Source organism: Bos grunniens, chromosome 12 (assembly GCF_055505025.1).
Source record: "Bos grunniens cultivar Pamir isolate PY7600 chromosome 12, Bosgru_T2T1.0, whole genome shotgun sequence".
Taxonomy (NCBI): domain Eukaryota; kingdom Metazoa; phylum Chordata; class Mammalia; order Artiodactyla; family Bovidae; genus Bos; species Bos grunniens.
In genome coordinates this window covers 67,080,697-67,102,845 of record NC_141176.1, presented here as the reverse complement: position 1 = coordinate 67,102,845, position 22,149 = coordinate 67,080,697, and the positions used below count along the sequence as shown (strand labels likewise).

Here is a 22,149-nt window from a genome sequence, read left to right as displayed (position 1 = left end):
GTTAGCATTTTAAAATTGAGGTATATTTCATTTACAACGTTATGTTTGTTGCAACTATACAGCAAAATGATTCAGTTATACACACATATATATATATTCTTTTTTAGAGTCTTTTCCCTTATTACAAAATATTGAGTATCCTTCCCTGTGCTATACAGTAGGTCCTTGTTGGTTATCTATTTTATGTACAGTATCCACTTTACTTCTTCAGGGACACTTATTAAAAGACAGGACGGTAAACTTTCCTTCCCCAATGCATGGTTAAATATTAGATTCTATTATTTATCATTCTGAGAACTTTGTATGACAACTTAGTAAGACTTATTGAGATCTTTGTGTCTAAGTGTATGAGATAAGAAAAAATTGACTGAGGAAAACATGATTTTGGTTTATTCATACACTTTAGGGTATACATCTGACCTAACTTATACATTTATGTATTTATGTTGTGGAGGGACCTCCATGTTTTTTATTTTTCATCAAAATGGCCTATGAATGAGCCCACAATGGAGCATACCATTTGACTCACAGCAGATATACCACAAATATTAATGAACTATGAATCCCTTAGTGTTCCTTTTTTAAATTACAAAACAAGTTCCAAATTCCTCCTGTCTCTAAATTATTATAGTGGTAGAATAAAATTCTTCATTGTTTTAACAGACATAAAGTGTATTAAAAGAGTGAGTCCACGAGAATGAATGAGTTAGTAAGGTATTGTTTTGAAACACATAAAGTAATGATATCCAGAGCTGATGTTTCACAGAAAACTAGCAGTGAATACAACAGAAGTTTGATTATAATGACTCTCCTCATCTTAGTTATATGTAATGAAAAATATGTTAATTAAGATGTTATTCATGTTAAATAAAGGTAATTAATGGTAGAATAATTTGCAGTCCAGGTAATTTCCATTTGGGAAGTATATGGTGGGTTTGAAAGATATCAGTGCCTCACATAAAGGATGAAGGGTAACAAGCTGGGTACTCAAAAACTCCCTGAGTAAAGAGACCTGGTACATTTCTTAATCATAGTCAGTGTCTGTCTATCATATACCAATTTTGGGTAGATTCACTTTATTCCACCTGTTCTGACACTTGGAAGCATACCCTAGGAGGAACAGCAAAGATGAATCAACTTTAAAAACAGAGGCAGTAATCATCATCTTTGTAATTTTCAATTAAATGTGAGATGACAGAGCACATGTAAATACAAACATTTTTTCCAAAGGCTGACTATATTGGAAAATACTTGAAAGAGATGAGAGTCTAGAGATTTTAAACATTAGTTTCATATTACTAATTTTCACATCCCTAATCAGTTCTCATAAATAAAATATCGTGTCAGTATTGTGAACTTCAAATAACTTACACAAGGACAAGGTAGCCTTGAAAATAATTCATTTGTTTTACTTAAATGTCATTTTTCTGACTTTGCAGATCCACTGTTCACATGGAGAAATAATTTTGAAATTTTTGAATATTAAAAAGGAATTCTATATTTACATGTAAGTGTACATTTAAAGTAAACTGTCTTTGATGCACTTTATTTTTAAAAATAATTTTATTGGAATATATTTATTTTACAATGTCGTATTAGTTTGCGCTATATATATATATATATATATATATATCCCCTCTTTTTTGGATTTCCTTCCCATTTAGGTCACCATAGAGCATTGAGATCCAGTGCTATACAGTAGGTTCTCGTTAGTTACCTATTTTAGAGTAGTGTATATACGTCAATCCCAATATAGTTACCTATTTTAGAGTAGTGTATATACGTCAATCCCAATATAGTTACCTATTTTAGAGTAGTGTATATACGTCAATCCCAATCTCCAAATTCCTCCTAACCCCCGTCTCCTCCCTTGATGTCCATACATTTTTTTCTCTACATTGTGTCTCTGCTTTGCAAATAGGTTTATCTCTACCAGTTTTCTAGATTCCACATCTATGCGTTAATATACAATATTTGTTTCTTTCTGACTCACTTTACTCTGTATGACGTACTTTAAAATTACTACCTGAATAAGCAGTTCAAGATTATTTTAGTTGGGGAAAATATATTTATTTCATTGAGCATCTTCTGTGGAACCACCTTGGGGAAATACTTGGCTTAATGAAAAGAACCACTAAGAAGACTGGCTCCGAGTTCCCATGGTGCTTGTCCTAGGGTGAATGTCTGGAAAGACACTGAATATGGGCTTCAGCTTCTTTCTGTCAATTAGAAATAAAGTCACCTGTTTCCTAGTTTCTGTCTAAGATTAGATATTCATCTGGTACATATTTGCTAGAGGTCTTAATTTTTATTAGAATAATAAAGTTAATGAATAAATAAAAGAAATATTTAAGTACTTACTATTTACCAAGTTTTTTATTATTTTTTCCAACAGGATAAGAGTATAAAATTATTTTGCTCTTGCTTAATTTTAATTATGAAAACAGAGTTTGATTGTGGGCGATTTGTCCCTGAATTTTGTTCCTTCATTCATTTGTTCAAGACACTTTAATTGATTGCCGCCCATGTGTTTGGCACTATTTATAGCATCTGGTGACAGAGGGGTCAACAAGCTAACAATGCTTTAGCTTTCAAGAATCCACTCACCTTCTACTTTTTAAAATCGATACTACTAACAAAACAATCACAAAACAATATGGATCAGAAGGTAACAAAAGTAAGATAACACACAGAAGGAAAAGGGGGAAAGTTAGCTATTCTAAAAACACTTTCTTATCTCTCTTATGAATTTCATATAATTAAAATCACTTGCATTTGAAATATAAAGCAATTTATGGATCATTATGAATATTGAACAATCTAATAACATTTAAATGAATAAAAGTATTTGAAAAAAATCATTTGTAATATAATATTGCTAACTAATTTATTTTCTAAAAATAAAACCGTTATTTTTAAGATTGGTGGAAGATGCTTTTCAATAGAATAAGCACATTAGCAAGTTGTTTCTTTACAGAAATCACTAGCTCCATGAATGATCTTATCATTTAACAAAAAAATGTAAAAGCAGGAATACTGAGAAAGTTTGAAATTTCTCTATTAGCATCTCGATTATACTGTTGCAGTTCATTGACAAGAATATACATCCTCTTTTCTAATGAGGGAGTCCTCATTAGAAAGAATCACATGCCACATAAGCACAAAATAGTATCTTAGAATGTTTCAAGTTGCTAGTCTGTTTCAAAGTACTTTGTAGTATTTAATGTATATTTAGGAAAACTGCATTTTTAAATTGTTTTAAGCTAGGCTATTTAGCTCAGAGAAGGCAATGGCACCCCACTCCAGTACTCTTGCCTGGAAAATCCCATGGATGGAGGAGCCTGGTAGGCTGCAGTCCATGCGGTCGCTAAGAGTCGGACATGACTGAGTGACTTCACTTTCACTTTTCACTTTCATGCATTGGAGAAGGAAATGGCAACCCACTCCAGTATTCTTGCCTGGAGAATCCCAGGGACGGGGGAGCCTGGTGGGCTGCCGTCTATGGGGTCGCACAGAGTCGGACACAACTGAAGCAACTTAGCAGCAGCAGCAGCAGGCTATTTAGCCATTAAATCCTTAAACCTCAACTATTAACATTTCAGCAGTTCGATACAATTTTTTAGGTATCCTGCCTTAAACTTTACAGAATGTAACAGAATAGGAATATATTAGACAAAACTGAGTGAGAATATAGCACAGATATCCTATGTTAAAGTAGGAATTTTGAGTTACAGCTACACTTGTCTACTGATCTGAATATAGGGAACTAAGAGTTGACACAAGGACCATTCTTAGGTAATCATAAGGGAAGTTTGAGAGGAAGGCATGAATCCACTCTTCTAGAGAAAAACAAACAGAGATATGCTGCCGGACCAGTTGAAGTTGGGTAGAAGAGAAGCATAAAAAGATGAGGAGAGCTGCTGTACACCCTAAGACTCTTCAGTGACATGAGTAAAACACTTCAAATGAGCAGCATTAACCCAAGGGTGAGGGGGCTTCTAATTGACTTTGCAATCCTTAGATATTCGTCAAGATCTTCCAACAGACTTTCAGTAAGAGAATTTTGGCTTCATTTTGATTCAATTCACTTAAAGACAACAACAAGAAACAAAATATAAGTTTAACCAAATTAAAATACAAAAGTAAACACAGACAGCAACATTATGCTTTAATATCCTTGGAAATGATACTGTTGATTTCAAAGTGCAAAGAAGATCAAGATTATAAAGGAAAGAAGAAGTATTACTATTATGATGTAAAGATTAATATGGTTCCAAACATCACAGGAACTCAAACTTTGAACCTAAAGAATGCTTAGATTCATATCATGACTGCCATGAAGAAAAGAAAGTTTTATGTAACTGCCTATTTTCAGTGTTTTCATTGTCATTACTAAGCCACCAAAATAAAAAATACACATGGTTTTTACCATATTTGTTTTATTTGTTTCAGCTCCTTGCTGTTTATAAAGTCATGGCTGATCTTAATATTGAAGAGGTTGAATACATAAGGAGACAGTATTATCTCATCTAGGTTAATTCAAATTCTAGTCTGAGTCCTACCTAGTTGAATAATTAAACTCACTCACTTTCTTCCCACTGAACATATCACCCAAGGGAATACAGACTTTCTAGGAAAAGTAGATCAACTATTTCAATTGATTTCAAAAGAGAGCCCTCTGATGGGTTGGTGAAAGCAGTTTCGCTTGGTTAAGAACTCTTCTTTTTAACAGGCGATTTCAGACAACTCTTCCTGCCAACCTAGGTAGCCTGCCATAGGAAACTTAACAAGATACTATCTTAAGCCATTCACCTCATGACAAATGAGGAAAGCATACAATGAAAACCCTAGAGCCAGGGCTCTGTGCTCTTTGTCCAGAAACATGTAATGGCTTCTTAATGGACATGCTCTCTTTTTCCATTTATGTGCAGGTAATGGACGGCAAGGAGGTCCAACCAGTCCCTTCTAAAGGAGAGCAGTCCTGGGTGTTCATTGGAAGGACTGATGCTAAAGCTGAAACTTCAATACTTTGGCCATCTCATGTGAAGAGTTGACTCATTGGACAAGACCCTGCTGCTGGGAGGGATTGGGGGCAGGAGGAGAAGGGGACGACAGAGGATGAGATGGCTGGATGGCATCACCAACTCAATGGACATGGGTTTGAGTAAACTCCGGGAGTTGGTGATGGACAGGGAGGCCTGGCATGCTGCGATTTATGGGGTCACAAAGAGTTGGACATGACTGAGTGACTAAACTGAACTGAATTAAAGAAAAAGTGTTTATTATCTTAAGTAAAATTCACCATAATGATTTTTACTGTTAAGCCTTTTGGATTTCCGTAAGAATATTATAATAAAATGACTTTTAGAAATCTTGCAAATATAATATGGATTATGTATAATATTTTCTTGTGCATTCTTACAGTCTTTCACTTTAGAATTTTACTGTTTATTTAATAACTGAGTAAAATATCTGGAAGACACCAGAGTAATTTTCTGTAAAATGAATTAATGGTTTTAATTTTTCTATTTCTGTGATTTCATATAAATTTATGTGATTAGGTAATTTAAGAGTGGAGAAGGCAATGGCAACCCACTCCAGTACTCTTGCCTGGAAAATCCCATGTTTGATGTCATTTTTTATACCCATGGATAAAAGTCTACATTGGCTGAATTGAAATAAGTTAGTGAAAGGAAGTCCAAACACAATATGGTATGTTTGATCTCTAATAATGTGTAGTCATTTTTATTAACACTTTATAATTTATTTAATGTATATCGACACAGGACATGCCATAATGCTATGTATCTAGAGGATATAGACTTCCATCATATCCTCAAGGAGTTTACAATATTGTAGAAAGGACTAGTTACGTGATTTTTCTTCCCTTCAATTTCCTCAAGAGTAGTACTTCAGAAGGTTAAGCAAAAAGATTTAGAAAACAAAACAAACTGTATTAAGTATGTAAATTATTGGCCAGTTGAAGAGACTACTGTGCACATTTGTCAATGCAAGTTCCATGTTGGGAAAAGAAATACTTTATGACTTTACATTATTTTAACCCACAAATCATTATTATAAGGGCATTTTGAAATCTCAGTCAAGAACCTCTCTGCCCCTGAAAGAGTCTAATATTTCTCCATGTACTAAAGAAGCCAGTAACCTTATGTCACATCCCAAGAGTAAAAAGCCTCATTAATATATATATATAAGAAAGTTCAGATGTTTCATTGTCAAGCATTTATAGACCTGAAATGGAGAAAGGAAATATGATTCATGTACAACCTCTTTATTTTGAAAACTGCTTAATTAACTTAATTATGTAAAAGACATTTTTGAACTCTTACTAGCTGAATAAAAAAATAACCAACAGAAAACAAAATGAAAACTTCTGTAAGAAATATATAATTGAGTACTTTGTAAAGTTCAAGAGGTAAGATAGAAAACTTCTCATAGCAGGGAAAAACAAAGTTTCATAGCATTTGTAATATCTTTAAATACCCTAAAATTTGGGCATATGTAAATGAAGAATTGATACTTCTGACTGTGGTGTTGGAGAAGACTCTTGAAAGTCCCTTGGACTTCAAGGAGATCCAACCAGTCCATCCTAAATGAAATCAGTCCTGAATATTAACTGGAAGGACTGATGCTGAAGCTGAAACTCCAATACTTTGGCCACCAGATGCAAAGAACTGACTCATTTGAAAAGACCCTGATGCTGGGAAAGATTGAAGGCAGGAGGAGAAGGGGACAACAGAGGACAAGATGGTTGGATGGCATCACAGATTTAATGGACATGAGTTTGAGTAAACCCTGGGAGTTTGCAATAGATAGGGAGGCGTGGCGTGCTGCAGTCCATGGAGTCACAGAGTCAGATACAGCCGAGTGACTGAAATGAACTAAACTGAACTGAAAAAAGAGGGAGAAGTTCCAGGACAATGAAAGAGCAAACGAATAAAGTTCAGAAAGAAAATAGATTTTTTCAGTATTGCCGGGAGCTGGCGAGAGGCACTCCACTCATGACAAAGGTCATGAGGAAGGAGGCTCGGCATACGCAAAGGCAGGATCGAGCCTCAGGAGTCCCCCTGGATATTCTCGAGCATCTACCCCCAAAAAACCAGAGTCTGCCTACTTTATTGCTTTGTGTTCTCACCTCTGACTTTACTGGGGGCTGTCCCCCACCACCATCTCGCTCTTTCTGACAGAGAGTTAACTTACAGCTCCAATTAATAAAGTTCCTGGGCAATTAGGAGTGTTTAAATCCAAACCCCTCAGATAGCTCTCTAACTCGCCTGACAAATTTACCCGGACTCCTACAGCTGTGCATACGATTGTTTACAGTCTCCCAGCCTCGAGAGGCATGGGAAGCTTAAGATATTTAAATAGCTTAGAGCTTCTCAGAGAGTTAGAAACTGTCAGAATAAAGCTAGTAAAAGATTTCATTGATGAGCCAATGCTTGCTGCCAAGTTTCCACAACCGCTGTATTGTATCCTTAAACATGTATTAATTAATATAGTTGGTATGTAGAAAAAATAAGTAGTGGCCTTGGTGTTAGCAACTTTAGACCCTTAAGGTAATAAATTCTTTCCTTTGTTGTAAACCCATGACACCTCTGCCCTATAGGAATGCAATTTTATCTAATACCTTCGGAAGATGGCGCCAAACCTTAAAATAATTACTCTTAGAGAAAAGAAGTCTTAAGGTTGACAAACCTTTGTCAAGAGTCATAAAATGTTAATAGGCCTTCTGCCCGGAAGATGATGTAAATCACCTAAACCATTTGTATACGATAAATCTGCAGGAAAGAAACCCTAGATTTTGATAAGGATCAAAGACTGCTGACTTTGCATCCCCTATTATCCTCTATGTGTAACTTAGGGTATAAAAACCCCTTTTGAAAATAAAGCTATGGGCCTTGCTCACCAAGCTTGGTCTCCCCATGTCATTCTTTCTTCTCAATTTCTGGCTGAGTCTCCATCTGCAGCGTGGAGGTCCTCTGTGACCATTTATTTGCCTGGGCTTCTAAGACCCACTTGAGAAGGCGCCTAAGGTGGGGCACCTTCCGCTATTCGAGAGGGCACCTGCGGCCTCCGTGGTCAGAGCTAACCTGGTGTCACAGGTTATATTGATTTTCCACATAAACCAAGCTACTCAGCCTCTCTTCTCCACTGAATTTTCCTACTGAGCTATCCTCATTCTATTACTCTTTATATCTTTGATGAATATTTAAATAGTCGCTGACGCCGTCTCCCCTCCGAATACCCTGGATCAGCCGGGGCTGGACCTCAGCACAGTATGCCATGATTAGTGTTAGATGGTATGAATTTGTAGAAATAATGGGATATAAGGTTGTTGGGTTAGAAGCTAAATCATTAATGCCATACATTTATACTGAAAAGATTATTCCTTTTATTGTTATTCTTTTTGTTCTTTGTTCTCTTTTTATTTTAATACTCCTAAATGGAAGGAGAAGGTTTTTAAGGCCACAGGAGTCTCTAGACACATTGGAATTTAATGTGTTTTGTTTTTTTTTAAATCAAATCCGCCTTGAGCATACTGACATTCATGATGTTTTATAGTGCGGGTTCAAAATCTCACCGATAATGCTACGATATTTGTATCACCTACTCTCCCACTCTGTTCCTTTTAAAAATGGATTTTATAGTATGAGCCAATTCATGAAGAAGAAGTGGCAAGTACAGTGTATCCCACAGGCCAGGACCAACTGCAAATTTGATTTTTTATTTCTAAACTCAAGCAATACCTGATCACAAACTGAATTATAAAAGCCTAGAGTCAGTCAGCCACAAATAATTCTACACTGTCTACTAGGGCTTAGTCGCTGTATTAGGTGCCTTTGGGGGAAAGCATGCAAAGTTACTATTGCACGGATAGAATTTCCTATTAAAGAGATGAGACAGAGATACAGAAAGTCAAATAATAATGAAAGATAATGCATATTTAGGCAAATCCATGATAGATATGTAAGACATATATATCTGAAGGGGTCATGCTTTCTATTCTGGGGCACCCACACACCCTAGGCCCCTGCTTGTGATGAAATCATCAATTTTGCAAAATGCCTAACAGAAGATGCTTATGCTTTCTTCCTTTTGTCTAGAATCACATAAACTCAAAATGATGATGCTCTTTTAAAAAACAGGCTACCACTGCTGGGTTCCAATTTGTAGGTGTGTGTTGGAGGGTGGAGTGGCTGGGTGTGTTTAAGTATAGTAGAAGAAGCAGCAATTGAGATTCAATTAGAGGAATGGCCTGGAAAGAGTATGACACCCAAGGTCTCTTCCAGATTTGATTTCTATGATAGAACTAACAGAGGATAATCTATATATTATACAGTCATAAAACAGACTGCCTTCCAACTGAACTTAAAGATTTCTACTAATACATTTATCATAATTTTCTTTTTAATTATTTTAAGGGTCTATTTTATCTTCTTAGACTAATTTTTGGAAATAATTTCTCTAATTTATTTGTTTCTATAACCCAGCCTCCAGCACAACACTTAACACACATGTATACACATAACATATGCAATATATATGCATATAAAAACAATCCATAGTGAAAGTTGCTGAGTTATATCTGACTCTTTGCGACCCCATGGATTGTACCCTGCCAGGCTCCTCTGTCCATGGAATTCTTCAGGCAAGAATACTAGAGTGGGTAGCCTATCCCTTCTCTAGGGGATTCTCCACTCAGGGATCAAACTGGGGTCTTCTGCATTACAGGAAGATTCATACACTCGCACACACATACATATATGAAACAATCAATAGAAATCTGGAACCAAATCATGGAGAATATTGAATGTGAAATGGCAGGATCTTATCTGTAGAGGGGCTTCCGAGTGGAGGATTGGCCTGTCCAGAACTTCAGTGCAGAAAGACAAATCTCATAGAATCATGAAACACAGATGGGAGAAGGGCATCAAGAAAGGGAAAAGGAAGTTAGGGTAGGGTTTCCTGAAAGAGTGCAGGAGTGGAGTGAGGAGGTTCTGGGTTAGGATAAAGACATGGGAGAGGGAAAGAGAAAAGATTTTAGCAGTAGAATCTGCTGGATTTAATAATCATGTGGCTACGGGGACAAGAAGCAAAAGATCTCAAGCTTTGGCATTTGTGGTTTTATAACTGTGATAGACCACCAACACACAGGAAGAAACATTTTCATAAGATAAGTGGATAATTTTAGTTTCAGACATAAGGAGTTTAAGGAACACTTCACTTATTTAGGTGGGAATGTATAGTACATAGGTGACCATTCTAGAGAAATGATATTGCAGTAAAAATTATAATATATATATATATATTTAACATAATTATATTTATTCTAAACATCTGGGGAAAAGGAAGGAAGTTTGGGAGAAAAATAATGAATATTCAAAATGTCATTACTATTTTTATTTAAAATAAGTTAAGTGGAAATATAAAATAAATCATTGTAACTTGTTTTAATTTGTGCACAGGTCACCTTTGAAGGAAAGCTTGGGAAACATGCTATGCTATGCTACGATAAGTCACTTCAGTCGTGTCCGACTCTGTGTGACCCCATAGACAGCAGCCCACCAGGCTTCCCCGTCCCTGGGATTCTCTGGCAAGAACACTGAAGTGGGTTGCCATTTCCTTCTCCAATGCATGAAAGTGAAAAGAGAAAGTGAAGTCGCTCAGTCATGTCTGACTCTTAGCGACCCCATGGACTGCAGCCTACCAGGCTCCTCCGTCCACGGGATTTTCCCGGCAAGAGTACTGGAGTGGGGTGTCATTGCTTTCTCCGAACATGGTGGTAATCTAAAACTCACTATCAGTACACAGTTTCGTTTTGGGATCTCCCATCCTTCTGCCCCCAGCTTTCTGCTGCATTCTGAACAGATAGGGTAGATGGTAACTGAACAAACATAAAATATGGCAATTTTTTTTAAAAGCACACCATAGTTTTATCATCTATCAGCAGCAGCAGCATGGTGCCTTACATATACTGCAGAATAACAGGATAATAACTTTCATACATCTGTAAATTTTCCTTTGTAAATAAATTCATATAAATGGTACTACATTGGGTTGGCCAAAAAGTTCATTTGGCTTTTTCTGTAAGATGTTATGCAAAAACCCAAATGAACTTTTTGGCCAACCCAATAAGATATTCCAAAAGCAGACTCACAGACTTTGAAAACAATCTTATGGTTACCAAAGGGGAAAGGTGGAAGGGGAAGGGATAAATTACAAAGTTGAGATTAACACTCAACTATATATTAAATAATCAACAAGGATGCACTGTATAGCACAGGGAACTCAATATTCTATAATAACTTATATGAGAAAATAACCTGAGAAGAATGGATGAATGTATCTGTATTTAATATAACTGAATCACTTTGCTATACACCTTAAACTAACATTATAAATCAACTATATTTCAATATAAAAAATTAAGCTTTTGAAAATAAAAATATATGCATACATCTTTAATGTTTTTTAATTTATTTTTAATTGGAGGATAATTGCTTTACAATGTTGTGTTGGCTTTTGCCGTATAACAACGTGAATCAGCCACAGTATACATATATTCCCCTCCTCTTAAACCTCCCTTCCGTCCATCTAGGTCATCACAGAGCACCAAGCTGAGTTTCCTGTGTTACACAGTTGCTTCACGCTACCTATTTTGCACTTGGTAGTATATATATATGTCATGTGCTACTCTCTTAATTCATCCTACCTCAGTTCAGTTCACTTGCTCAGTCGTGTCCAGCTCTTTGCGATCCCATGGACTGCAGCACGCCAGGGCTCCCTATCCATCACCAACTCCCAGAGTTTACCCAAACTCATGTCCATTGAGTCTGTGATGCCATCCAACCATCTCATCCTCTGTCATTGCCCTCTCCTCCTGCCCTCAGCATCAGGGCATCTCCTCCTTTCCCAGCATCAGGGTCTTTTCAAATGAGTCAGCTCTTCGTATCAGGTAGCCAAAGTACTAGAGTTTCAGCTTCAACATCAGTCCTTCCAATGAACACCCTGGACTGACCTCCTTTAGGATGGACTGGTTGGATCTCCTTGCAGTCCAAGGGACTTTCAAGAGTCTTCTCTAATACCACAGTTCAAAAGCATCAATTCTTTGGCACTCAGCCTTCTTTATAGTCCAACTCTCACATCTATACTGGAGAAGGCAATGGCAACCCACTCCAGAACTCTTGCCTGGAAAATCCCATGGACCAAGGAGACTGGTAGGCTGCGCTCTACAGGGTCACTAAGAGTTGGACACGACTGAACAACTTCACTTTCACTTTCATGCATTGGAGAAGGAAATGGCAACCCACTCCAGTGTTCTTGCCTGGAGAATCCCAGGGACGGCAGAGCTTGGTGGTCTGCCGTCTATGGGGTCGCACAGGATTAGACATGACTGAAGTGACTTTACCAGCAACAGCAGCAGCAGCAGCACATCCATACATGACTACTGGAAAAACCATAGCCTTGACTAGACGGACCTCTGTTGGCAAAGTAATGTCTCTGCTTTTTAATAAGCTGTCTAGGTTGGTCATAACTTTCCTTCCAAGTAGTAAGCATCTTTTAATTTCATGGCTGCAGTCACCATCTGCAGTGACTTTGGAGCCCCCTCAAAAATAAAGCCAGCCACTCTTTCCAGTGTTTCCCCATCTATTTGCCATGAAGTGATGGGACCAGATGCCATGATCTTCCTATCATGTGTCCACAAGTCAAAGAGAGAAATCTTGTGAGGTCTCAATTATAACAACATAGAGTAATAATTTCCAGTTTCAGTCCCAGTATGTAAAACTTATAGGCCATCACTGTCTTTATAAGGAAAAAAAAAAAATCTGAACAAACAGAAAATCAGGGTCTTGACTTGGTTCTATCAGTGAACTGAATTTACAAGAAAATCCCTCCCCTCTCTGAAACTGGGAGAGAGAGGCAAGCCCACAGAGTTTTAACTGAGATCTTCATCCAGGGCAAAAGCTGCTAGAACCAGACACATACAGAAACACTTAAAAAGTAATTTTAACAAATTGCTAAAGTTGAGTATAGGATAGCATGGCAGTGAGAAACTCCTGGGGATCAAATCTTAGGTGGAACTCTCTCTTTTTCAATGCTAGGAAGACCACCAATTCTCAAATAAAGATCCAATAAATATCCCCTTTCTGCACTAGCAGAAGGTGGGTACGAATATCATTGTGAAATATACCCAGAGCAGTGTCCATCAAAGGGGCCTACTCTCCAGGGGAAAAGACTTGACCAGAGTCTTCGCTCAAGGCAGAGAAAGTCATCTCTCCTACCAGATCACGCTTGCCTTCCTGTTTCACCACAGGAAGGAGGAGCTATGTCAAGGATACATGAAGATCACAGTTCAGAGACTTACAAACTAAGATCCGGTTGTACAATCATAGAATGCTTATCCTCCCTCAAATCTTGCTTCCACAAGAGGATTCCAGCATTGACAGTGTATTACACAGCTGAAAGGGCTGCAAGCACAGGTTCTTCAACGAAAGGCCAACATCGAGAGGCGAGAAAAAACAATAACCCTAGAGCAATCTCTCCAGCCTGCCATCCTGCCCTGCAGATTTTGAAATTGTCAGACTCCACAATTGAATAAGACTTTCTTAAAACCAAGAAATCAATCTCTCTCTCATCTGTGTATATTCACACACATATTGATACATATAAACACACATATGTGTGTATATATATCCAACTGTGCAACATTGTGTGTGTGTGTGTGTGTGTGTGTGTGTGTGTGTGGAGAATCTTGATGAATACACTAGGGACAGAGTATGAATGAGTCTTTCTCTTTAATTCTATCACAGTAACTCTTCTGGGTTTTGCTTTAGCATCTAAGATCAGTTTTCAATAATTGCATACATCATTAAGTAGATAACACATAATTCTTTCCTCTTATGAAATCACTATGATATGTAAGGGAAAATTATTTACAGCCTTATAGCCTCTAAAATTCATCCTCTCCTACCGCCATCATGCAGCTTAGCTTGAGGAATAGGACCTACATCTTGCTAGACATGACCTTCCAGAAAGTCATAGTCCATATGCCTTGGATTGTATATCATGACAGCCTAAAGGATTTGGTTTCTTAAATAAGGTAGCCTGAAGAAAACTGGCCAGTATTCACAGTGAAAGTCTTTACAAAAATCACGATAAATACAGTATCAGATTCAGTTTGATATTTGGCAAAACTAATACAATTATGTAAAGTTTAAAAATAAAATAAAATTTAAAAAAATCATGATAAATACAGTATCAGAGATTAAGGTAAAAATTAGAATACGTATTACTCATGGAAAGAGTAGTAACACAAAAGATGGATATTATCATTCCAGTAGCAAATGAATGGATCTATATTGCAACATTTCAACAATAAAATAGAGCCTTTGGAGTATTCTGTTATACTTGAAGATCATAACAAAGTATGCAAGTCCTCAATAAGCATATAAAGCATTCAGTAATATAGACACAATTTTATTCTGCATCTAAGATTCTGAGCAAATGACATATACAAAGCTATGTTTCCTTCAGATGAAAATTTTTTTAATTATCTGGCATTTTAAACAAATAACAAATCACTGTGAAAAATTCATCATGGTAGTTTATTAAATACAATAGAATAATTTGTGTTCACAGTTGGACTGTATCTTAATGGACAATCGTATCTCATTTCTGCTAAAAATTCAAAACTAATAGAACAGTGATGTAGCCCTTGTATCTGCAAATTAATGTTTACAGTTGCAAAAATAGCAACTAAAAATATGGATTGGAGAATTAATGACATTAATATAAAACATGATCTGTTCCCTGTGTTTAATAAATACATCAAGAATTCTATTAATGAGGAGATCTTTCTAAATGAAATTTGTGATGCTTCTCAAGCAATACAAGCAGGTCACTAATCTTGCTTATAGAGAGGAAATAAAAAAGCCAGAAAAGTACACCAGCAAAAGTTAAGCAGACATTAATTTCTTATATGATTTTAAAATTATGTCTCTATATTTTGAAGCAAAATTACCACAACCTAAATTCAATTCTAACTCTGACGTATAAATAAAATTAACCTATACACCATTCTAAAGGAGATCAGCCCTGGGTGTTCTTTGGAAGGAATGATGCTAAAGCTGAAACTCCAGTACTTTGGCCACATCATGCAAAGAGTTGACTCATTGGAAAAGAATCTGATGCTGCGGGATTGGGGGCAGGAGGAGAAGGGGACGACAGAGGATGAAATGGCTGGATGGCATCACTGACTCAATGGATGTGAGTTTCAGTGAACTCAGGGAGATGGTGATGGACAGGGAGGCTTGGCATGTTGTGATTCATGGGGTCGAAAAGAGTCGGACACGACTGAGCGACTGAACTGAACTGAATTGAACTGATTCACTGATAATGTAGCTAATTGAACCAAAGCCCTGCAGATTTGCCTGGATTTTGCTAAAAATCAGTATCACTAATATGTTAAATTTAAAATGAAAATGTCCTTGGTGAATATATATAAGATACAATATATTTAGCTTCTGAAAAAATTGCCTCTCTCTTCTTCTTGGCCATACACATACATAAAAAATAAATGTGTGCATAAAGAGAAAGTGAGGATAAGAGAAACATACTGATGAACACAAAGAATCACCAAGCCAGGAGGAAAAATCTAAGTAAACATCCTGAGGAGGACCATGAATACAAATGTCTGCAAAGACCCAAAGTCGACAGGTAGAGCACTCCAGGTGTGCTACTCTCTTGACCAAAAGCTCATAAAAGCCAGCTGCTCCCTCTTCACTGCAGCTGATCATGTCATGTAGGAAATATGGGACAGACAGACATTTTCATCATCCTCATATTGCCTCATTGTTTATCTTTGTAGATATCAGTTTACGATTTTGTTTTGTTTTTTCACAAAAATCCCTAAGTGGATCAATATTCTGCAGACTAAACAATCTGCAAACTCCATTTATTCATAGGCTGATGGTTCACCACATCTAAGCCAGGTCATTCAGTAGCTCATATAACTTTCTTTCCTAATACAAATCTCTTGGGACTTATATTAGTTATAAGATCTTCATTACATATTTTAAGGGCTAACATAAAATAATCTTTCTTCAGTTTATACCAATTTCATTTTGCCTTCAGAAAAAACTGTTAAAGGTAACTTTTTTTGACATTGGATTCACACTGTAAATTATTATTTTTAACTCTCTTTCATGATCACGTGTATCATTTAAGCAAATCCCTCAAATACAATATTCAGATCAAGTCATAAAATGATGATAAGACTACTACTTGGTTCCTATCATTAATAAAATTATCATAATGCCTGTTTTACTTGACAAAGTAGTAAGAATTATAAGCAGTAAATTTTCTAGGTCCCAGCATTTTACCCATTTAGCAACCAACTTGTCAGATTTCATACTTTCAATATACTTTCTTAAATGCACTGCCTCCATAAACAGTTCAATTATTATTTCACTTTTATTAGAAAACTTGGAATCATAACTATAATCATATCAATGTTTTATTATGTTCATACACTAACAGTCTCAGAGACGGATTATGATATTTTTTTTTTGTATTTAAGGACGCAAACTGATTTGTTCTTTGAGATCATGTGTAGGTTAATTAGGGTTTTCTTTTCTCAACTAGTAGTGAGCAATGTGGTTAAAATGCAGAACCCCCCCTCTCCACAGCCCCACTCTCATTTTGTTTTGTGTTACATGTTTTCTATGATTTGGGACTATGAAGCTTATTAGAAAAACACATGAATCAGAGTGAATAGATTTTAGAAGAGAGTTCAAATGGGTCTAACAGGAGCCCTTGTCTTCAGAATACACGGTGCCATTTGAAGGAAACCACCCAAGTTGTTTTTTTTGAGTTGGTGCCCTGCTCCCTCTCTTAAGCAGGCAAACTGCAAACACATGGAAGAAATATTCCCTGGTGCAAAGAATCTGTGTTTTGGAGAGAGACAGCTTGTGATCCAACCTTGAGTATATATCTGACCTTAGGTAAATCACATCATCTGAGTCTCTGTTGCGTTGGCTGCAAAGAAAGCTAACATTCTTCCTTTACAAAACTAAGACTCTTGTGCAGCGTAAGCATGGCTGTTTATCTGAAGCAACCAGCACAGTCCTGGCACTTAGCTGCCCTAAAGTAAATATTGGTTCTATTTGCTTGTATTTACTAACCTTGAGTATTATGAACACTGTGAGAAAGCAAAAATCAGCGCCTGATTGCTTTCTGCTGTTCACAGGTAGACTGTGGCATCTTCCGGTTGAAATAAAGAACTTCACAGAACTTTAACATCAAACAAGGTCATTCTGTGACAGCAATGGATCAAAAAAACAGCAAGACTCCTCCATAATCATTTCAGAACACAGAGAATAATCTTCTAAATCAACAGAACTGACCAGGCATCTCCCTATCCTGGTCAATATGATGAACCACTACTTCTTTACCAATTTTAGTTGAGCCTCACTCTAGTCCTCCCTTCTTCTAGATAAGGCTTCCTGAAATACCAGTTATAAATTTACTTTTGTTTCCTGACACCACCCAATTCAGAACAAAGAGCTCTAAACATTTACTCAAGTAGTCTTCCCTGGTGGCTCAGACAGTAAAGCGTCTGTCTACAATGCAGGAGACCTGGGTTCAATCCCTGGGTTGGGAAGATCCCCTGGAGAAGGAAATGGCAATCCACTCCAGTACTCTTGCCTGGAAAATCCCATGGACAGAGGAGCCTGGTAGGCTACAGTCCATGGGGTCACAAAGAGTCGGACACGACTGAGCGACTTCACTTCACTTTCACTTTCAAGTAGTCTAACATGACCCCTGATCTTCACCATCCTTTACTGAGATGGTTCATGGTTCCTCACAGTGTGTTTTCTTTGTCGCAGCAATGAACAATACATCCAATTTCCTCACTCACAGGTGTATTTCTGATAAGTCTTTGGCTGGAGAACACTCACCAAGGATCATCAGGAAGGTTCCAAAAGGGACAGTCAATTGTCAGAGATGACATTTCTAGCCACGCTGTCCTAGTGGACATATGGGACAAAATTCCTTAAGTGTGTGTGCTCTCAACAAGTTGTGTCCAACGTGTTGTGACCCCATGGACTATAGCCCACCAGGCTCCTCTGTCCATGGGATTCTCCAGGCAAGAATACTAGACTGGGTTGCCCTGCCCTCCTCCAGAAGTTCTTCCTGACCCAGGGATCAAACCCACATCTCCTGAGTCTCCTGAATTGCAGGCAGATTCTTTACCACTGAGCCACCATGGAAGCCCAAAATTCCTTCAGAGATGGTGTATTATTCAAGTTAAATATCAAATTTACTTAACAGAGTCTATACCAGTTACTAGCAAGATTATTCTTCTTCAGTCAAAATACTGAAAGTAGAAAATTCATCTCTATTTGCTTACACACATGCATGTATTAAAAATCAGAACAGCTGACTTCCTTATTTTTCACTAATTTGAGAAAAATATTAACACAGTGGAAAGAAGTTACTTTAAACTTCTAAAATGGGAAATTTACCATAAAAACTAAAGTTCAGAATGAGTTCTAAATTCATACTACAGCTATATTTTAACTTAGGAAAGAAAACTAAGAGGGAAAGGTTTATAACTTTAGTTTTGATTTCAGTAATATTTGAAGAACTAAAATCTTCAATAGCTCTACAGCAGCAGCACAACTCATTATGATATAGGGCTGTACTGGCCAAACAATTTATTCCAATCAGTGAAACAGTAATAACACCTAACATCAATTGCATATGAATCATCTGCTAAGTGCTATTCTACATGCCTTACATCTGTCATCTGAATTAAATCTTCAAAACCATCATTTGAATTAGAAGTTCAAATTATCTCCACCTTACTGGTTGGGATACCAGAGCTACAGTAGGGTAAGAAACTTGTTGGAAATTTCAAGGTTTGATGATACAGTTGAAATTCAAACCCATAAAATCCCATCCTGAAAGTCACACACTAAACCTTTAAGAATCACTTCCCAACTGTCCAAGGGTTCTGATTTCTCTTAGATGCCATCACACATCTCCACACATAATGAACCCTGTATATAACAACAGGGGGTTTAAAAATTTAGTAAAACATCCATGTTGAAGCAACTCTAAAACAAGTCCAGAAGTTAAGAAGTTAACTGTTGTAAAGTCTGAGGACTCAAAGGCTGTTGTCCTCACTTCTGCACCACCGACTACAATCTCATTAGAGATATTTGCAATCAATATGGTTTTAGGTTATGCAGCATATTGTCAATAAAAGATCATTGGAAGGAGACGTGAGGACATACAAGTTCTTGTCCTCACTCCATTAAAGACCCAGGTCAAATTTTCAGAGGTGGGACTTCTCCCTGGGTGGTTCCAGTGGCTAACAGTCCAGATTCCCAATGCAGGGGTTCTGGGTTCAATTCCTGGTCAAGGAATTAGATCCAGCATGCCACACTAAAAGATTCTGTGTGCTGCAACTAATTCTGGCACACCCAAATAAATAAAATAAAAAAGCAATCCAAAAAAACGTTTAGAAGTGAACTGGAGGTTAAATCTGAAATAGTTAGCAAAGCATTAAGATCATATTTGAAGCTAGGAATCAATGTAATGCCCAACTCTGAAACTTTATTTTCTATGATTATGTCATTATTGTGGATAGTGCTTTTTTAAAAAAATAATACACTAAGTTCTGGGCCAGGACAATGAATTAAAAGCTAAAAAAGCAAATTCACTAAAGAATAATACTTATTTTAAACACACAGAACTGATGTCTTTTAAACAGTAGGTCGTGTTTATATTCAGTAGTGGCTATGGTTCCTTCAATATGCAGGAGATGTGATTTCACAAATTTATCCTTCAAAAGCAGATAGAAATTTACATTCCCATTTAGTGGTTAAAATACATGTATTAAAGCCTTCTAAGAGCTGAACACTGTACCAGACACAAGTGGTATATTAAAAACTCACCTGGAAAATAGTTTCATATTTATGGGTGAAGATTTACAGAAAGTAAGAGAGAATCATGGGTAACTTGTAGAATCTACTTTTTAATATATAGTTATACTCATGGTTTGATCAAATCCAAGCATCATTCAAAGCACACTGATAATGTCCAAGTATCAATATTATCATCTCTGACCTTACAGAACCAGTAAAAAGGATATTGTTACTTTCCCTTTGGCTCTCTACATATAGCTAATAAGTTTAGTTTTGCAGAAGATTTAAGCCAAAATGGCAGAAAATAATTCTGTACTTAAGAAAAGCAAATTGCCTGGAGTTCACATTAGCAAATTCTTCATCATGAGTTTAAAAATGCTTCTAAAATTCTACACCTTTTCAGATTTCCTAGATTTTTCACAGACCATGGCTTTTCTCATATGTTGAGCTAAGAATTTAAAAGAAACTATGTCTCACTTGGTTTGTAAAGCTTTAAATAGGCTCAGTTTAATTTGATGAAGTAGGCAAAGGTAGTTACATCGACAGATACTCTATGGTTCGTTACATTACTCTAGGTGGAAATAGGCTGATTTTATGGGGTAGAGCCTCTCCATTGGAAGGACATGGACTATTCTACCTTCTTAAGCTTAAGTGAGTAACTGGTGTATGATTTGAGGTGCTTAAATGAAGTAGTTTGTTTTATTTCTTTTCATCTGAAATTTATATATACATATATCTATCAGCAAATAGCATGATAGTATAATGTCAACAGTCCACTTGGGTACATGGCAACCAAATTCTAAACTTATTACTTTCACCATAATATTGAAATACAATGAAATATATATTTATATAGCAGTTTTATTCAGAATTATTTGGCCAGGAGGCTTCCCTGGTGGCTCAGACGGTAAAGCGTCTGCATGCAGTGCGGGAGACCTGGGTTCTATTCCTGGGTCGGGAAAATCCCCTGGAGGAGGAAATGGCAATCCACTCCAGCACTCTTGCCTGGATAACCCCATGGATGGAGGAGCTTGATAGGCTATAGTCCATGGGGTTGCAAAGAGTCGGACACGACTGAGCGACTTCACTTCACTTCATTTCATTTCAGGGCTATCATCAAGATGTTTTAGCACCCTGAAATGAGACAGATACTTCGTTCCCATAAAGATGATTGGAAAATGAAAGGTCATATATGGGGAGAGTTTTCCTGTCTGGTCTACAGATAAAAATGTTTTATCTCAACACCCTGTAACACAAGCAGTTATAGTAACCTGGGATCACCAAGTTATCAGTGACACCTTCACAGAGCAGTCAAGGTCATTTGAGCAGAGCAGCCCTCATATGACGTTTGCTTTGGGTGTGCTTTCAAAGTGAGAGAAGGCGACGGGTAAGGGGATTCTGGCAGCAATGACATCTGTCTAGTCCTTCAGTGCACATGTGTTATGACCACCACCCAGTCGTAAGCATCATTAATCTACAATTCTGCCTGGATCTCTGTCAGCACAGACTATTGCTCACAGTGAAGAGAGAGAGCCTTTTGAAGTGAATATGCTGTTCCCCCTCCGAACCCCTCACATGTCCATGCATTCATTTGGGACCAATTCTTCACGGATTCTCTGCCAGATGAGAATAAGGCTATTTGTGAAGCCACCTTACTTTTCCTCCAGCCTCAAACTTCACATTCTGGAATTGTCTGCTTTTAAGATCACTCTATGGGGTTTATTAAGGAAGAGAAATGACACACACTGCCTTGGTACTGCTGAGACATTTCAGCAGATATGTATCTTTTTTAGAAAAATATTATCAGGGAGAACTATAAGTTGATCACATAAATGATGGGATTGCAATTACATTTCCTTAAGTCATGCTGTGCCCAGATAGAGCTGACAATAATTTTTTAAAAGCAAGTTATTGTCCAACTTAGCAGGGAAAAAAAATATTATAACAACAAATGACTTCTGGGGTTGTGACAGCCCATCCTTGGTCTCCAAGTGAAATTCAGAGTCCTGCACAGAAAGATGGGATGGACCAAAAACTGAACATAAATGCAATATTTGCATAAACATTCATATCTAGATCAATCTCTGCTCCATTTCCTGGGAGACTTGGCTGAGCTGACAATTAGTTCTAGTCACTTACCAATCAGATAGCAACTAAAAGAAACCGGAGTGAAAGAATAAGCTATAAAACAGTATTT

General features: G+C 37.1%; 1 protein-coding gene across 4 annotated transcripts in view; it reads right to left on the bottom strand.

Moving 5' to 3' along the window:
- GPC5 (glypican 5) overlaps positions 1-22,149 on the bottom strand; it is a 1,583,243-nt gene that overhangs the window by 514,332 nt on the left and 1,046,762 nt on the right. The window lies entirely within an intron of this gene.